At 37.0% G+C, this 18,468-nt stretch overlaps 1 protein-coding gene across 6 annotated transcripts in view; it reads right to left on the reverse strand.

Annotated features, from left to right (window-relative positions):
• The window catches only part of GLI2 (GLI family zinc finger 2), a 401,511-nt gene that overhangs the window by 308,607 nt on the left and 74,436 nt on the right, over positions 1–18,468 (reverse strand). The window contains exon 1 of one of the 6 annotated variants that reach the window (XM_074301787.1): positions 8,649–14,654. The exons of the other annotated variants lie outside the window; for them this stretch is intronic. The gene's annotated coding sequence lies outside the window, so the exon portion shown is untranslated. Of the gene's footprint in view, positions 1–8,648; positions 14,655–18,468 lie in introns of those variants that run through there. 6 annotated transcript variants of the gene reach the window in all.

Consider the following 18,468-nt stretch of genomic DNA (forward strand, 5'->3'; position numbering starts at 1 on the left):
CATTTATTTAAAACATTTAACTTTAAAAAAAAGAAAGAAAGAAAGTTTCTTCAAGGTAGGATAGCTAATAGCTGGGACTTCTCTTCACTCTACAAACAAGACTCAGAGAATAAATTACTAGTCTTCCACCTATTTATTTCTATATTCTCTCTCTCTCTCTCTCTCTCTCTCTCTCTCTCTCTCTCTCTCTCTCTCTCTCTCTCTCTCTCTCTCTCTCTCTCTCTCTCTCACACACACACACACACCTGGATGTTGTATGTATATGTATGCATGGATATGTGTGGTATATATGCATGTGTGTGGACATCCTATTAAGAGGGAAAGAAAAAGCTCCAAGCTTGATCCTGTCTTCCTAGGCTTCAGAATTGACAAGGAAAAAGCACCCTAGCCTACTTTCCATAGTAGTTTATATTATGTGTGTCATTTCATGCCCCCATGCCCCCCATCCTTTGCTATCCTGGGACCCCTTCCCTAATGCACATGCTCTGCCAGCTCTTCCCAAAGTCCCTTGGACCTCTTCCACTAGCTTGTAGTTAACGACTTTGTGACTTTGGAGGCAGAATTAGAGGATGGAAAGCCCCCTGGGAGTTGGGAACCTGAAAAGATATAGGTTTCATACTCCACCATTAACTTGCTTATAGTATTAGTCACTTTTCCTCTATTTTCCCTACCTGCTAAATAGGTATAATATATACCTGACTTCTTATCTTACAGGGCTATTTTATAAAAAGGATGGCTTTCAAAGCACTTGAAAAAGATATATGATGTGGTAAAAGCTACTTGATTATTTTCTTTCACTAAGAATTCCCTGCTTCATTTGTACCCTCCTTCCCCCCAGTATATCCATCCTTTCCCCAAATTGCTGGCCACTGCCCCAGAATCTTGAAGCTTACATGTCTCTAGACATCTCTCTAGAGTCGTAGATTCCCAATTTGCTAGTCCTTAAATAACTATCATCATCTACTTCTCTACTCTACTTCTACTCCTGAAGCTGCCAAAATGTGGTCTAAGGTCTAGGAAAGACAAAGTCTGGATAAGACACAGTCCTTGCCCTGGTGGAGCTTACAGTCTCATATCAGGATATGACATATATACAAATGATAGTGTTAACAAACAATAGATGAGATTCCTGAGCATCTCTAAAGAAAAATCATAGCATGAAAATACTGTCATCCACCATAAGTTTATGATGTATAACTTCAGCTGAGCCTTCAACTCTAAAATCCTCCTAGTCTACTCTAATTGACGCAACTTTTGTTTCTTCTTTTTACAAATCTCTTAATTGTATTCTCACCTCTAATTTCCATACTTAGCACCAACATTGATTTCCTACAACTTTCTAATTCACTAAGATTATTGAAGTCATCTGACTATAGACCTCCTCAGAAAATTTGGTGTCAGATTTCATTTCCAATTCTTTTACTTATGCATTTGATCTTATATCCACCTATCTCTTGCAAGAACTCATTCTAGCAATCTTTCTTTCTTTCTCCTGCACTTTGTCTCCCTCACACTGACTCCTTCCCAGATGCCAACAAGTTTTCTCAATTTTCTTCAGTGCTGAAATTGCAAAAATTTACTCTCTCTTTACACCTTTACAATTCTTGAAAAAGAGGGCTTAGATTCAATGCTCCACTTCCTCTTCCCCTACTCATCAAAGCATTACAAATTTTATTTCCCTTCTCTAATATGCTATTTAAACTGCATTATCAACTTTCTCTTCACAAAATTCTTGAAGTCTTCTTGAACTCTTCATACTTTGTAAGCTTTCTGCAGTATGTGACACTATTAACCATGCCCTCCTTTTAAACCTCTCTTCCCCTGGATTCTGAGAAAACACACACTCTGTGCTCCTATGTGTCCTCATGCCTCTGTACACTTTTTTCTCAGGCTTATACACTGATTCTTCGTTCACTTTCAGATGCTTTAAGATGTTTTTCAAGCTCCATTCTTAGACTTCTCTCTCTTTAGTATCCATTAACAATCTCATTAAATCCCATGACTTCAACTGCCACTTCTGCCTAGATGATTTCTGAATTTCCATCTCCACTTCCATCTTCCTTCTCAACCTCCAGACCAACTAGATCTTTCTCCTGAGACTTACATCAGGGAGGATACTTTAACTTTGATCTTCTCTATAGCTCAAATTCAATGTCTAAAACAGTGTAATAACATTGTTTTACTACAAAAGCTATTCTCTTTCTTTCAACTTAGTTTTTTTGTAATACCACTTCTCTAATAATATCTGAGTCTTCTCAATTGGACCTCTGACTCCAGTACCATATCTCCAACTTTCTGTCAGTCATTTTCACCTAGATATCCTACATGCAACTCAACCTCTATATTCTGAAATGAAGTCATTGTGTTTTACCTAAACATGTCCTTTCCCCCAATTTTTCTTGTTTCTATTGATTTCCTTCGAGTCACCCAGATGTGAAACTTTGCCTTTTAAATTTCCAAATATCATTCTATTATTTCATTTACCACAACTCTTTCTCTCTACTCATGCTGCTACCACATTAGTTTAAGATCTCATTGCTTTGATTTTTATTCTTTTTTAATGAAAGAATTTATCAAATATCAACAAACATTTTCTATGTACAACTAATAGTGATGACATCCTTGTTTTATTCCAATCTTATGGGAAAACCTTCTAAAATTTCCCTATTACAAGTACAATTTCTTATTTATAGATAGATACTGCCTACCATATTAAGGGAAGGTTCATTTATTCTTCTATTTTAAAAATATTTTATATTTCAAATTATTTAGCATTATATATTTTGCCAAAAGCTTTTTAAAAAATTCAATTGATATAGCCAAATTATTTATTTGGGGCCTTGTTAATAATATGGTAGCTAAAATTTTCCTCCTATTTAATGAACCCTATATACTTGGTTTAAACACAATTTGAGAATAGTTTACAATATTGTTGATATGTTACTGAAATCACTTTTAAAATATTTCTGCAATAGCTTTACATGAAATTCATTTAAATTGTTGATCTACATTTCTCTGTTTATTTCTCTCTGGGGTTTGGCTTTAATGGCTACTGTCACATAGAAGGAGTTTGGTAGAATGCTTTCCCCCTATTTTTGCATAAGTTTATGTAATATTAGAGTTTAGTGCTCTTTAAATGTTTGATATAATTAACTTGTAAACTCATATAGTCCTGGGTTGTTTTGTTTTTGTTTGAAAGACAAGTCTTTTTGGATTATAAAATGTCTATTATTGTTTAACTGTTAATTGATATTATATTTTGTAAATATCCATGTATTACATTTATTCATTTTGTTGGCATATAATTAAGTAAAACAATTCTAATAATTTTTATTTCATTTGTTGTGAATTCACCTTTAACATTTTTTATTTTGGATGTCTTTTTGTCAAATTAACTAATATAATTTCCTCCCTCCCCCCCAAAAAAAAAAAAAAGTTTTCTAGTTTTATTTGCCAATTCAAGAGGATATTTTTGTTTGTTTGTTTATGGAGGGGAGGTAATATGTAGCAAGTTACTGATCTTTATAATTTTCATTTTTATTTGAGAGGAGTCGACTTGTTGCTTTTGTAGTTTGAGTTTTGGGGGCGTTTGGTTTAGTTTTGGTTTCTTGTTTGTTCTTAGTGTCATGCCCAATTCATTGATGTGTCCTTATCTCTTTTAGTAATGACAATGTTTAAAGATACACATTCTCCCCCAAAGAATTGCTTTGGCTGCATCGAAAGTTGGAAAGAGAGTGGAATGATATTTTTGATACACATTGTAACCCAAGCATGTCTGCTCTTTTTTCGCTACTCACTTTTTCCCACAGGGGAACAAAACACTAAATTAAAACTAAAAGCATGTATGTGTGTAAGGATGCAGCTAACTCACTGGCCACTGCTTCAGAAAACAGTTACTCTGCAATGCTTTGCCACAGCCACAAACTAAGATGAGGGAGGACCAGAATGTAGGGAGGCTGCGTGATAGGGGACACAGCTGTTAAGGATATTGGGTTTTAAATGCCCTAAAGGAAGAGGGCAGGGTATTTGTGTTGTAGACAAGCATACAGTGGGCTATTGGAGAAGAATAAAAAACAGACGACCCACTCTCAAATTGATCAAACACCTCTTGAGGTCAGTCCACAACCCACACTTTAAACCAAAGGTCTGGAACACAAAATTCAAACTCTTTAACCTAATATTTAAGGCCCTCCACAAACTGGGTCTGACTTACTTTTTCATTACTATTTCTCTATATTTTCCTTCATAAACTTATGTTCCAATCAAATTTAGCTATTAGCTGTATCCCCATCCAGTCTCTACATGTTCACACAGACCATTCTCTACATCATGAGTATACTCTGGTCACATTCCTTCCTATTGAAGTTTTTCTCTTCCTTCTAATCTTAGTTGAGATAATTTTTCCAGGAGGCTTTCCTCAGTGGAACATAATCCATTCCTTCTAAGATTTTCTTCTAGTACTTTGTGTGAAACTTTTTTTTTTTTGGTCCATAGACCATCTTCCTCATATTCTATTTATTGATGCAAATGTGTTATTGTTCCTAGTATAGTATAGTATAGTATAGTATAGTATAGTATAGTATAGTATAGTGTATCAAGGGCAGAAATCACTCCTTATTTCATCTTTGTATCATTAAAGCATTAGCATAATGCCTTAAATGCACTTGATAAATAAATGTTTGCTGAATTGAATATCATTCTAACCTTCCAAGTCTTCCTCAAAATGATTGTCTCCATATTCTATTCTCAAGCCAATCTGGGCTACCAATTCTCCTACACATATCTCGATATTTTCTATCCCTGTTTTTATTCTCTATGCCTAAAAAGTCTTCCAATCCTATTGGCTTGGACTTTCTATCATCAGGTTGTTCTTCCTTAACAAGTACTGAACTCCTAGGCCTGTCTTACTGGAAATGCACTAAGGCCCATCTTATTCTGTGGTACTCCCCCTCTACCTTCCCTTTCCACCAAAAAACAAAACAAAACAAAACAAAAACCTAATCGGAAAAAAGGGCAAAATCTCCTTTCTTTCCTCTGCTTTCTTTGCAGTTCTACATTTCGCAGTCCCCTGATTACCCTAGGGACATCTGTAAGACATGGGATTTAGAACACAGAAAGATCTCACACTCTAGGCTAAATCTGGGACACAGCTCATTACTGCCCAGATTCCCCCAGTGGTGTAACCTGTGTCCAGACTCAAATACAAAATCACAGACTCACAGAGATAAACCAAGAGAGAAATACAAACTTCATGTCCAAGCTGTCTCTCCCTGGCCGACAACACAAACTTTAAGAGGAGGAAGAAAATACTCAGGAGCTCCTAACTACAATCACCATGCCACTATTGAAATCCCAGAAATTTTTGGTGGCTTCTGCTTCTGCTCTTTGTCTCCATCTTGGTCTTCCCTCCCCTCCCTCCCTCCCTCCCTCCTTCCCTCCCTCCCTCCCTCCCTCCCTCCCTCCCTCCCTCCCTCCCTCCCTCTCCTCTCTCTCTCTCTCTCTCTCTCTCTCTCTCTCTCTCTCTCTCTCTCTCTCTCTCTCTCTCTCTCTCTCTCTCTCTCTCCACACATTATCTATTCATTTGAAAAATCTTCAGCCAGTAGCCATCTCCAGTATTTCCTCTTAAATAAACACTCTTCCTGTTCTGGCCTATAGACAGCAAGTTTCAGTGATCTCTAGGGTTTAATAGTACCACAATCCTCCTTTACACAGTCCATCCCATCTAAGTCCTGATTAAAGAAAATAATGAATCTCCTGAAGTAATCAAACTTAGGCAATTCAAAGTTATAATTATATAAACTATGGTTATCAAGCCCATCCCCTTAGAAATATGCACTGCAAATTCAAATAATGCAACCACTTCAAGAAAGAATTTATTATTTATACCAATTGGGAACCTATGAGTTTATACTGCCAAATCTAGTCTAGAGATAGTGTGCTATAGTCATGTAAATTCTGGATCCCTCCTGGCTTTGTATTTACTAACTCTTTAGGCACATCCAATGAAAGGCAATCTTCTTGTGTTCAGCAAGACATCAGAGCAGTCTTTCTATCTCCATCTCTATGAATCTTTTGACATAAACAGGAGTGTTGGGCTAAACAATATCAAAATTCCTTTCCAGATCTAAATCCCAACCTGGACAAAAGTGGTTCACAATAAAACTAGGGGAGGGGAGATGACATGATCTTCTTCATTCCCCTTTTAATCCAATCTGGTGGTTGGACATGTTCATGCCACCTAGGACTGTGTAAGACATGTTTCCTAAGCCAGTCTCCCCTATGCAAAATCCCAAGCTCTGAGTCTTTTTTCCTGCTGTCTCCCTATTATGAAGGTCTATCATCCAGCTCAGGGAGCTATCACTAGGAAATTATCTGCTAAAATACTTCATTTTAAGGTGTGGATAAATGATAATGTTCAATAAATTCCACTTCTCAGGAATAGTTGGCTTTTAACGGAGATATAATCAATGCCTTAACCCTAAAGAATAATCTCGAAAGGAGGAAATTTTAGGGATCGGTAACTGGCCAAGGAGAACTATGCTGGGCAGAGAAGTTACTCCAACACTCTTCTAATCATATTACCCCTACACTGCCTAAACATAAAATTAATACAAATATGAGTGACAGACAAGGCCACCTATGGTATGAAATTCATTCAAAGAGAGCTGGACTCCACAGAATCAAACTGTTAACTATTAGACCAATTTTCCCACCTTCTTCCCTGTGAATTTTTGCCACCTCTTAGTTCTACCTGCTGCTCAATGTGACCTAAAACAACTTAACAACTTAAGCCTAGCAGAATTTGATTATGAAAAGAGAAAATGTTTTTTTTTTCCCTACATGACATTGAAGACTCTTACCCTTTCTTCACCTCAATCACATCCAGTTACCAAGTCTTGAAGATTTTCGTTCTGCAACTCTACCCATATCCATCTCTGCTCTTTAGTTCCACAACTACAACCCTAGTAGAGGCCTTCATTACTCCTACCTGAACCAATCACATTAGCCTCCCAAAAGATCCTTCTATCCATTATTACTCCCTTTAAACTATTTGTGTGTGTGTGTGTGTGTGTGTGTGTGTGTGTGTGTGTGTGTGTTACTGCCAGAATAATCTTTCCTTTGCACAAATGTGGTCATCATCACTGGGGGAGAAAAAAAATTTTCATTTGGTCCCTATTGTCTACTGAGTGATGTTCATATTCTCTTGAGTAGTATTCAGGATCTTTCATGATCTCATACCCCTTGCCTTTCAACCAGAATTCATACAACTAAGCCCAATGCCTTCTCTATGCTCTTCATTTTCTCTCTTCATTATCTACCAGGGCTCTATAAAGTTTCTACTGCAGGAAACATGCCTCCCCTCCCCCCCAGGACAAGCTCATCCTCATGCAGATAGATGCAACTTTGATATTCAAGACCTCTGCACCCTCAGATGCTTCTCCCCTTTCTTTGAAGGACTGGAGGGCAGAGCAGTAAATTCTTTCCAAATTTTTCCTTTAATTTTTCTTCTTTTTAGGTTTTATTTATTTTATTTCCAATTCATGGAATGAAACAAGAATTTCCATAATATTAGTATAATGAAAAGTAGTAAAAATGATTGCACATGAAACAGAAAATTTATTACCTACACCTTATTTCCTTAGAAGGGTCAGAACTTTCCAAATACTCCATTTTCCTTCAGGATACGCTTGGTCTTGACTCCATAAATACCCCCTGGGGATCCACCCAGTCTACTTTTCTGCTTTCTTTTGCGAGTTGCCTTCTCCAATTAGATTATAAACTCGTTGAGGGTAGACACGTTCTTTTTCTTCGATGTGTCCACTTGGGGATTAGCACAATGCCTGGCACATACTAGTTACTTATTAGATGTTTATTGATGATTGATTGATTGGCTCTGATCAAACTAGCCTGATGTCTGCTTCTCAAGAGATCCACAAGTACTCCCATCACTCAGCCTTCGCTCATGTCTTTGTGGTTCAATAACTGCTATGGAGTTATGTGCTAGGAGAAGCACACAAATCCCAAACATATCGCTGAGCTTTTACTGGAGGTGTTTCCCCTGCTCCAGCAAAGATAGAGGGATTAGGTAACTGACTCTGACACTCACTCAGCCCCAGTCTAAGGAAGGCTGCAATAAAATCTGGCCACAGCACTCCAAGGCAGCCGTCTGCCAGTGGAACAAGGAGCCAGCTATGTGGCCTGCCCCCGCCAGACCCTAGATATTTTAACAGCTGCATTGTATATTAAGGAGGGGGGCTCCTCCCGCCCCCGAGCTTGAGGAAAAACAACAGTCGCCTTTGCCTCGGGGAGGGAAAACAGCCTGCCCTCTGGCTGGGCGCTCAAGTCAAACAATCCCTCCCGCTAAGCGTGAGAGGGGAGGGCACTAATGTGGTCCCCGGGGTGTGTGTGTGTCTGGGCTGTTGCCAGACCTAGCGTGGGCACACAGGCTGCAGCTAACTGTCTACAAGGGAAATAACGGCAGAGCACTATGAGGGAGGAGTGAGGCCGGGAACGGGAGGGCAGCTGGGGAGCGGGGTGACAAGAAGGTAGAGCAGTCAGTTTTTATTTCTCTGGCTTCCATTCCGGTCTCCTACTCCTGAGTGGGTGCCAGTGGCTGCCTCCCCTTTTTTTCCTCAAATCCTCCTTACCTCCGAGGTAGAAGTGACTAGAGAAAGGAGAGGGGAGTTTCAATTCCTTTTCCCTCCCTCCACGTCCCTCCAAATGAAGTTTTACTTTCCATCTCTACCAAGCTCATCATCATCTTGACTCCAAAGAAAGGATCTCGCAATTTGCAAAGAGCCCCTAGATAGATGAGAATAAAAACAATTTTCAAATTCAAAATGGAGCAACTGAGTAGTTACCAGATTCCCAGAAGCAATCTGTTTCTGCAAGACTGGTCATTCCTAGAACTTAAGAACTTCACATGAGAATTGTATTTAAAAGGATCTTTTTTCTTTTCCAAGGATTTTGTGACCCAGGAAAAGCCCTAAAAGCAGAAAAGTGCAAGTCATTCACTTGCTATCCTCTTGAATTTAAAAAAAAAGCTTATGGGCTTTGCAACCAAGGTCCTTCACTGACTGAAGATCATCACAAGGTCCTTTCCAGTCTTATTGGCATTGTTCCCTTTTATATTCTATATACTCCATTGAAACTAATTCATTCCTGGAACAATTCTATGCTTTAGTCCTTTTGCACATCTAAGCATACTGTTTCAGTGCCTGGGACATAAGCCTCTACATAGCCACCTGCTGCTCAAGTTTAGCCATCCTTCAGGGGGAAAAATAACAACCCACACACAACATATTTTCTATGAAACCTTCCCTGAGCTCAGTCAGAGCTGATCTTTATGATCTCTGGAATTGTATTTCAGCCAGCCAATAAAAATTAAATGCTTACTATATGCCCAGGCAGTGTGCAAAGCTAGGGAATCCCTGGTCTAAAAAAGCTCACAGTTTAATGGGGAAGATAACATGCAAACAACTTTGTACTAGTATATTCTTTATATAAAGAATAAGTAGGAAATAATTAACAGAGGAAAGCCACTTGACACATTTTAATGTTATCATCTCCATTTGTGAGTATGTTATCACTCCCCCTAGATTATAACCTTTTTAAGGCAGGGACAACTTTTAAAATTTCTTGTTATCACAATAGTACAATTTTGAATTCAATACATGCTTTTAAATGGTTGAATAAATAACTGATGAATAGATGAAACGTATAAAAAGGAAAAAATAAATGAGATTGTCCTGGAGCTGGAAGGGACCTCCATGGATCTGCTTATGTAGTCCTTGAAACCATGCAGGTTGTACTCAGATAAATATCCAAAACTATGTTTATCTGTGAACAAAGTTGGTGATTTCAACCAGTTCCTTTCCTAATGAAAAATTCCAGTGATTGGTAAAGAATGCTAATTTCAATTAATAGACATGCTTTCATTGCATATGGGTGGAAAGCAGCATACTCACAATTACTGGGTATCTTGAGGAGAAAAGAGACTAGTAAAAAATAAAATAAAATAAAAAATGAAATGGATTGTCAGGTGTTTTTTTTTTAATTTGAGATACAATATAAGAGAATGACGAGTGGTTGACATAAAAGGCTTGACAATGCTTAGATACACTTTGCCCTACTCTGGCCTGGCTCCTTCTCTGACACTCTCAGCCTCCCAGGTGTTACTCACATTAGTATGTTTCTCACTCTAGCGTGTGTGTGCCTCTGCGGTGGGTTCTGCCAAGTGCCAGAACACCAGCTAAACACCCAGGCCTGGGGCTTCCTTTGGCAAGCCATGAGGTACTGGCTCTCCTAAGTCTCTCCCAGAATCCAAAACCTCCCAGTAAATCAGAATTTTGCTTCCTCTACCTGCTGCAGATGTATAGATTGATTCTTAAGAAGACAGGTGAAACAATTCATTTCCCTCTCCTCTCAACAGGAAATTCCACCAGGTAGGTTCCCCCAAGAGGATCCTGAGTTCCCCTTGCAAGGAAATAAGACCACCACAGTTTAGAAAAGAGTAGTCTGCTTCACACAGACCTACCTATAATACATACATGTGCAAGTGTGATGAGCCTATGCCCTCACCTGGTCATAAACTGTGCAGAATTACACAGCCCTTCTTTGCTTCTGCAAGTGTGAACTTGCTTTAGTGAACAGTTAGAGGCAAGTGGGAGAGCACATGCCCTTGTGGTTCTTGCTGTTTTTCCATTTAAGAATCCATTTCAACATATTTGTAATTATCTTGCCCTAATCCCAGTTTACAGACCTACTCTGTTCCCCACTCTCATCCCTTCATCTCCAGAATAGATGTGTTTTGCTTCATGAGCAAAACAGTATTACACAGTACTACAAAGATGTGAAATGCACAAATCTAGAGACATCTTTATCTCAAGTATTCAAATGGATGATTTGTGCTCAATCTATGGTAATGCCTTCTGAGATCACATTGGACAGATCAGTCACAATTAAATGCACCTTGATCCCAATAATGGTAATGTCACTGGTCCTCTTCAACTATGAAATATTAAGAACAATTAGCAACTACAGGACAAAGAAAGGGAGAAGAGGAAGGACCGTATGTTCAGCTAAGGTAAAGAGATCTAGCTGGGATGACAGATCTAGGCAGACAACTGATAAAGACCAGGGAGGTAAGCTAAGTCAAGAAGATAAACAAGCAGTTACTATAAGTCCAAGCAGAAAGGCAAATAAAGTTCACAGTCTAAGTGCTAAGAAGTTAACAAGATTGATACTAGCAAGTAGGGTAAATCAATCATGTTTTCTACTTCCTTCTAGGTACAGGTTGTCTTAAAGGTTTAGGTACTGATTATGGCCAAAAAGATGTCAGAAACCAACAAGTGAATTGTTTCCTCAACTGAAGAAGGCATACATATATATGTATATAATATTATCTCAAATAGTAGTAAAATGCAATCCAGCCTTCTCCTTCTGGGTTAAGTAAGATTATTAATTTGGAGATAGAAGGGCCTCTAGATAAGGAAACTGAGATCCAGGAAGTTAAGGGGAATTTCTCAATCATATAGGAAGTAAGTGTTAGAAGAGGGATTTAAACTCACAACCTCTTGACTTCAAAGCTTAGGCTCTTTCTAATGCATTGCTAGTCTAACATTTAATATCTCTCAATTTCACTGGGGGTTAATCATAGCCAAACATTTAAGCAGGTGAAGCAGACATCAATAAACTTTCAATAATAAGTGCTGTTATTTAAAGAGAAATGGCCAGTCTATATCTTGTAGAAGAAAAAAAAAAAAACCTTCCAATAACTCTGCCATGATACTGAAATTCCTCTATCAGATTTATTCCTTTAGATTATAAAAAAAATTTTTTGCCTTCAAGAGTACCTAATTAAAATTAAAATTTCCTCAAGAGGAGTTCTTCTTTAAGTCATTGACTTAGGAGAAATTACTTTGTGAAAATCCCTTTGGAATTGAGACATTGCATAGAATTAGAAGAAAAGTAGCAGTGGGGAAAAGTGATTCAGGTTGGTGTGAGACAAACTTTACCTAACTCACAATTTTGTTGAGAAATGGCTTAATATCTGACTTTCAACACACATTCTCTGCATAAAAAGAATACTTTAGCTTATAACTTTATCCTATGTAGAAGTACTCAGCATCACATATACACAAAATTCAATAACTTGTGTGTATGTGTGTGAGCTCTTTCCTTTTCCCGTTCCTCTCAATAAAACTCTCTTATGAGGGCTCAATCAGCCACCTTTTGTTTGCTCAATCTTTTGAAGGCTTCTGGTGAGAGAATAAAAGTGAAGTCTACACAGAGCTTCGTAAATCAAAGTCTTCTTTCAAACCATCATAGTCAGTCTGGGTTAATGAATTAGGGTGTCGCAGATGGAAGCTGTTTTTCAGACCTATCCACTGATCAAAAGTGTCACTTAGAATATCCTTAAGGTGACAGACAACCCTTATGAAGAGGACAAGATGACACTCTTGATTTGATAAGGACCAGTGGGGAAAGTTGGGGTGGGGGAGGACACACAGACTGCAATGCCACTTTATGTGGTATGGCACAGCTTATAAGATGCCTTCTCCCAAAGCATAAACTAGTAGATCAAAACAAAATTGATAGGGGACAGATATAGGAGACCAGAGAAGGGTTGTTTCCACCTTTGGGAATATGTTATAATAGAATAATCAATCACAATCACCAGGAAGTATTAGGAGGTCTGATCAGTTCATATCCAGAGAGAGCATATTCAGTTCATTGGATGGCATTCCCCTTTGTTGTTCCCCTTACACTGGAGTCCTGGTTTTCATTTTGTTTATACTGGTATTTGTTACCATGTGAATTTGGTTTTACACACTGAATTCTCCTTGTCCTTTTCTAGACCTTAAACTTGTGATTATTCAGAAGCAGTGGAAGTAGAGTGAAAATACCCTCAAAATGAGAGTCAGATATGTATGTTCCAGCACGGATATGAGAGTCACATAGTACTGACATTAGATAAATCATTTAACTTCTCTGGGTAAAATGATGACATTAGACTAAATGATCTGAGGACTCTTTCCAGCCCTAAAATTCTATGATTCTAATATATGTGTGTAATTATATACAAAATTACTTATATAAAACATTTCCTAATTCTTCTTATCACTTTAATCACTGAAGGGATATATATGATTCTTGTCCTGCAAAGTTTCCAATCAGTTGTAAGAGATACAACCCCTACCAGAAGGGAGGTTCTTTTCAGATGTAGGAGAAAAAAATCCTATCTGAATCTAATGGGAATTACAGAGAATCATATAGCCTTGGAATTGGGAGTGACCAAGAGATCATCCAGTTCAATTTTGCAATTTATAAGGAATTATTTTTATAAGGTCCTTAATCAATACTACAGACATTGCTTTTACATTGTTAACCTGACTTTATTGGGATACTATGTGTAGCACAGTACAAAGCTCCCAAGACTAAGAATTAAGTGATCCAAGAGTGATGCACCCCAATTTTCACTCTAACTTTGTGATATTAAGTAATTTAAAGTAATAATCTCCACTTAAATATTTCTGTGAAGGACAGATGCATTTCTTGGCATTATCAGATACATGGCTGTGGAATTTTTGGACAGGTTAAGCATTCCAGAACTAGCTGTATTGGTTCAATTTATATCTCCATTAATAGTGTATTAGTGTACATAATGGGTCAATGTATGTTCTTTCTTACAGACCCTCCAATATTGATTTAATGTTCAATAGACTTTAAGATATGTGATCTCTCAAAGTACAGAGAATAAGTGGTATCTCATAGCCAGAGAAAACTCAAATAGAATATATTTCAAAGAGTATGAGAAATGCAACCCAACCCAATTTTTCTCTTTTATTCTTATTCAACTTTCTGTCCAGTTATATTATTTTTTCCAGGTTCCCAGGGGGTGGAGGGTGATAGAAGGGTCTCTTCTAGCTTCTTTTGAGTGCCTAAATATCTATTCTCATAGGTTTCCAATTTTCTGACTATATTGGAAGGATTTGCTAATTCTTTTGTTATGACCTCCTGCATTCTAGGCCCTGGCTTAGCTTTATTTGCATTTTCTTCCCCAAACTGATGTTTTTCTAATTCTTCCAAGTTTTCTCATCCATCCTTTCTTCTCTATCAATAAATTACCAAGTATTTAAACAGTTCAGAACAGATTGTTGTTGTTGTTTCATCCAGAAAGGAATTATTCCTTCTGAATAAAATTCCTCTACTTGGTGAAATGAGGGGTCACACAGAGTTCCAAGAGGACCAAAAGGCGTGAACTTAAAGATTTTTTCTCAAATCTGCACATTGGCAAAGAGGGCAAAAAACAAAATCAGTACTTGTCAGTGTAGACAGGTCTGTAAGAAGGAAGACACATTGACATACTATATACAATAAAACACTGTTAATGGAACTATAAATTGAACAGAAACGGCCAATTCTGTAGAGCCTAAATTGTCCATTCCCTTCAATTCAGAAATTCCACTTCTATGTATACCCTAATTCTAAGAAAATCAGGCAGAAAAAAGGGACAAAAATAGACCAAATACTATCAGTAACTAACACTATGTAACAATGAACTGGGAACAAAGTAGGTACTCACAAATTACACAAAATAGCTAGAAGAAAAAAAGAAACAAAGTATAAAAATATAATGAAACACCATGTGCAGCTAAAAATAATAAACGATGAAGTTAAAGAACCATGGAAAGGTTTGTATGAGTTTATACAGAAACAAAATAAGCAGAATCAAAAAGACAATATGCATGATGACAATAATATAAATGAAAAGACCACTTAAAAGTCTTGACCTGGAGAACTAATAATGAAATATTCATCTCCCTTCTCTCAGCAGAAAGATGGACTTTTATTTAGACTAGAATGTCAATAGTTATCAGATAAAGTCTCTATGTTGGAAGTTTGTGCTTACTTTTTTTTTTTTTTTGTCACAAAGGCAGATTTAATCTGGAGTGGATGGGTTCTCTGCCCATACCAAAATAGCTGCAATCACTATCAATAAGATTAATTTGTAAAATGAAAGAAGCAAGTGAATTTAAATAACTATCCAATTGCTTAAAAGAACAGTGGCTAACACTGAGACTAAAAGACAACTTCCTATTAGTTTCTGGAAGCCATGTTAAGACATGCACAAGTGGGACAGATAAAGATTTTGCCTATCATTTACAAGGTACACTTGTTCTTGAAAAAGAAAATAAGAGAAGAAGGGAGGAAGGTTGTTGTTCAGTAGTGTTTATTCTGTGACCCCATATGGGTATTTTTTTTCCTGGTAAAGATACTGGAGTGAGATTTTTCTCTAGCTTATTTTACAGATGAGCAAACTAAGGTAAATGGGGTTAATTGACTTGGCCAGGGAACACAGCTAGTAAGTGTCTAAGGACATTTGGAATTTGGAATCATGAAGATGAGTCTTCCCAGACCTGGTACTCTATCCATTGCATCACCATTCCCAAAGGAGACTTCATTTTTAAGACTAACAGGTGAGTAAAGGGAAGGGATTAAGCATTTATATGGTGCTTACTATGTTCCAGGCACTTCATTAACCATTTTTATAAATATTATTTTATTTGATTCACATAATAACCCATGTTATTCCCATGTTATAATTGAAGAAACTGAAGCAGAAATAGTATGTGAATTAGTCAGATTTGAATCCAAAGACTCTAAGTGAAATCCCTAATCTAACTAAGAATCTAAGCAAAATCCCTAAACTCAAACCCTTCTTTCCCTAAATCAGGTCTCTGACTCCATCTGTGGTTTCTATCCACTATACCACCTTGCTGTAGTAGATACCAACTTGTTCTTGAAGTGAGAAAGAGATATGAATGGTATCAATTCCTACAACTAGGGAAGTGACAACTTCTCAATGTCTCCAGGAAATTCTCTAAGACTTTGAAATAGAGAAACAACATTAATCTGCCTTGGTGGAGAAGGGTCCTCAGCAGGCACTCCCTATAATGTTGAAATCACAGGGGGAAATGGAATGAGGTAATGCACCTGATGCAAACATGGGGAAGTGAAAAGAAGAGGTTTGGGTAATCAGGAGGCAACATAATATCCCTGAGACACTTAATAGGTAAATAGAGAAGCTATCACAATTATAATTGAAACTAGTAGAGGTTGTTTCACCACTGTTTTTGTTTAGTACATACAGTACATATGTCTGGAACATAATAATCACTTAATATATGCTTCTTGCTGTTAACTTATCGTTTTGCCAAGAACTTATTCCTTATTTCAGTTGGTGGGGAAAGGAACCCTAGATGACCATACTTTCCCTACATAACCCTGAAATTATATTTGGAAGGATTCAGAATGATACAATGAAAAGTATACTGTGCTAAGAGTCAAGAAACCTGGATTACAGCTCTGACTTTACCAGCAACTCATTGGGTGACATTGGAAAGTCACTGCCATTATCTGAGTTTGTTTCCCCATCAATATATAAGGCACTACCTATTTCATAGTCAGTTTGTTGGTGCGAGGAACACAAAAAGTATTTTTACATTAAAAAAAAGAAAATAAATCAATCTGGGGGAAAATGTAAGATATCTTATAGATGAACAGTTTGAAAGGGGGCAGAAAGTCAGCTTTTATTTAATTTTTAATGCTAAAAATCTATATACAAAAATAGTTTTCAGATTAGATATGAGCAGTTTGGTTGCCAAAAAGAGCAAAAAGTGAACTTTTGCATAAATAAAAAAGATTAAATCACTTTGCAAAAGATGAAAAATATCCCTTTTGGACGTAAAGCATTTGTTAGCTTGAAAGGGCCAGAAAAAATTAACTTTTATGTAGCAAAAACTTTGTACAAGTATAAAGAAAAACAGTTTTCAGAGATACGGAATAGTAAAAGGACTGAGGAAAATCTTAGGCATGTGCATTGTGGTCTTTTAGGTTAATTTGAATATAACTTCTTATGGTTTAAGAAGTTAAAACACAAAATGATAGATATGTTTACTATGGGATGATTAAATAAGTATTGTTGCTTTTATAACTAATAGAAACAGATGGGCAGGCTAGTCACATATTTTTACCTCTAAGGGAAAGATCAGTCTCTGATTATTAGAAACATTTTATTTGAAAGATTGAAAATGGTGGCGAAACCGACAATAAAGATCAGGGCAAGAAAGGGAAATAGTACGATATAGAAAAGACAGCTTTGGTTGACCAGAATAAACACAATTGTCACCAGAGAATACCTATGTGATCAGTACTTAGAGTCGGGAAGACTTTAGTTCAAATTTTGCCTCATATACAAAACTAGTTGTGTAATCTTTGGTAAATCATTTAACCTTCTCTCAGGATTATAACACCACACACTTCACAGAGTTATGAAGATCAAATGAAATAATGTAGGCAAAATGTTTTTCCAAATCTGCCACATAAATGCTACTTATTATTGTTTTTGTTGTTGTTGCAGTTGCTGTTGTTGTTAATTATCAGCAGCTAGTTCCTAATTGACTGAATAAGAGTTTTGAAGCTCAAAGGAAAAAAGGGAATTGTTCTCTTCTGCCTTCTCTGCTTTGTGAGAGGGAAAGAGAAAAAGAAATATACGTTTTCCAGATGACTTGCTGTTGGATCAGGCGGTTGACAATGATTGGACCATACAGAATCCTAGTAGTGAAAAGTTGGCTGGGTTTGTCTGCATTGGGAGAAGAAGCTATATTGATGAGATTGAACAAGAACTACATACACTTTCTCAACATCCTCTTAAGGATGGTGGTCAATTAAAAGAGTTGGTCACTGCCTCATCAATTTGAGAGGAGAATAAAAATTTTCCCATCAGTAGATTTGTCCAAAATAGCAACAAGAGAGCAAAGAAGGACCTTCTTGTGATGCAGATGTTCCTGAATGGACCAATGACATCCAGAGTTATGAATTAGCTCAAATACATATATTTTCCTCATTCTTGTCACACACCCCCACCCCCACCAGGTTTTTGCAAGTATGTGCACATATTATTCTCCACAGATACTGAACACATTGGTGAGAGTGTGATCTAGGTTTATGTGTGAATTATGATCATAATATTCTTGTATTTGCTTTTCTTTAATTTCTAAATTTTTCTATAAATTTCAAATCTAAAACTTATCCTTGTTTTTTTCTTATTAAATAAATTTTTATTTATTAATTAAATTAAATCTTATTAAATAAATGATTATGCTCATTATTCAACAATCCTTATATGTGTTTGGTTTTGTGTAAATGGAAATCACACTGGCAATAGTTATTCTTAAGGTCTTGAGAAAACTTGAATACATCAATGTACTGGTCATCTTTCTATAGGACCCTAGACCCATAATTGCGAGGGCATGTTGAGATAAGTAAGCAAGCAAATATGGAGGTTCACAGAAGCAACCACACCTCATGTTAAGGGTTATATTGTGAAGGGTTAAACCATATCACACATTGCATATGAAAAAAAATCACTGGACCAGAGAATAATTAAGGACCCTTTCTGTT

Source organism: Sminthopsis crassicaudata, chromosome 3 (assembly GCF_048593235.1).
Source record: "Sminthopsis crassicaudata isolate SCR6 chromosome 3, ASM4859323v1, whole genome shotgun sequence".
NCBI classification, from domain to species: domain Eukaryota; kingdom Metazoa; phylum Chordata; class Mammalia; order Dasyuromorphia; family Dasyuridae; genus Sminthopsis; species Sminthopsis crassicaudata.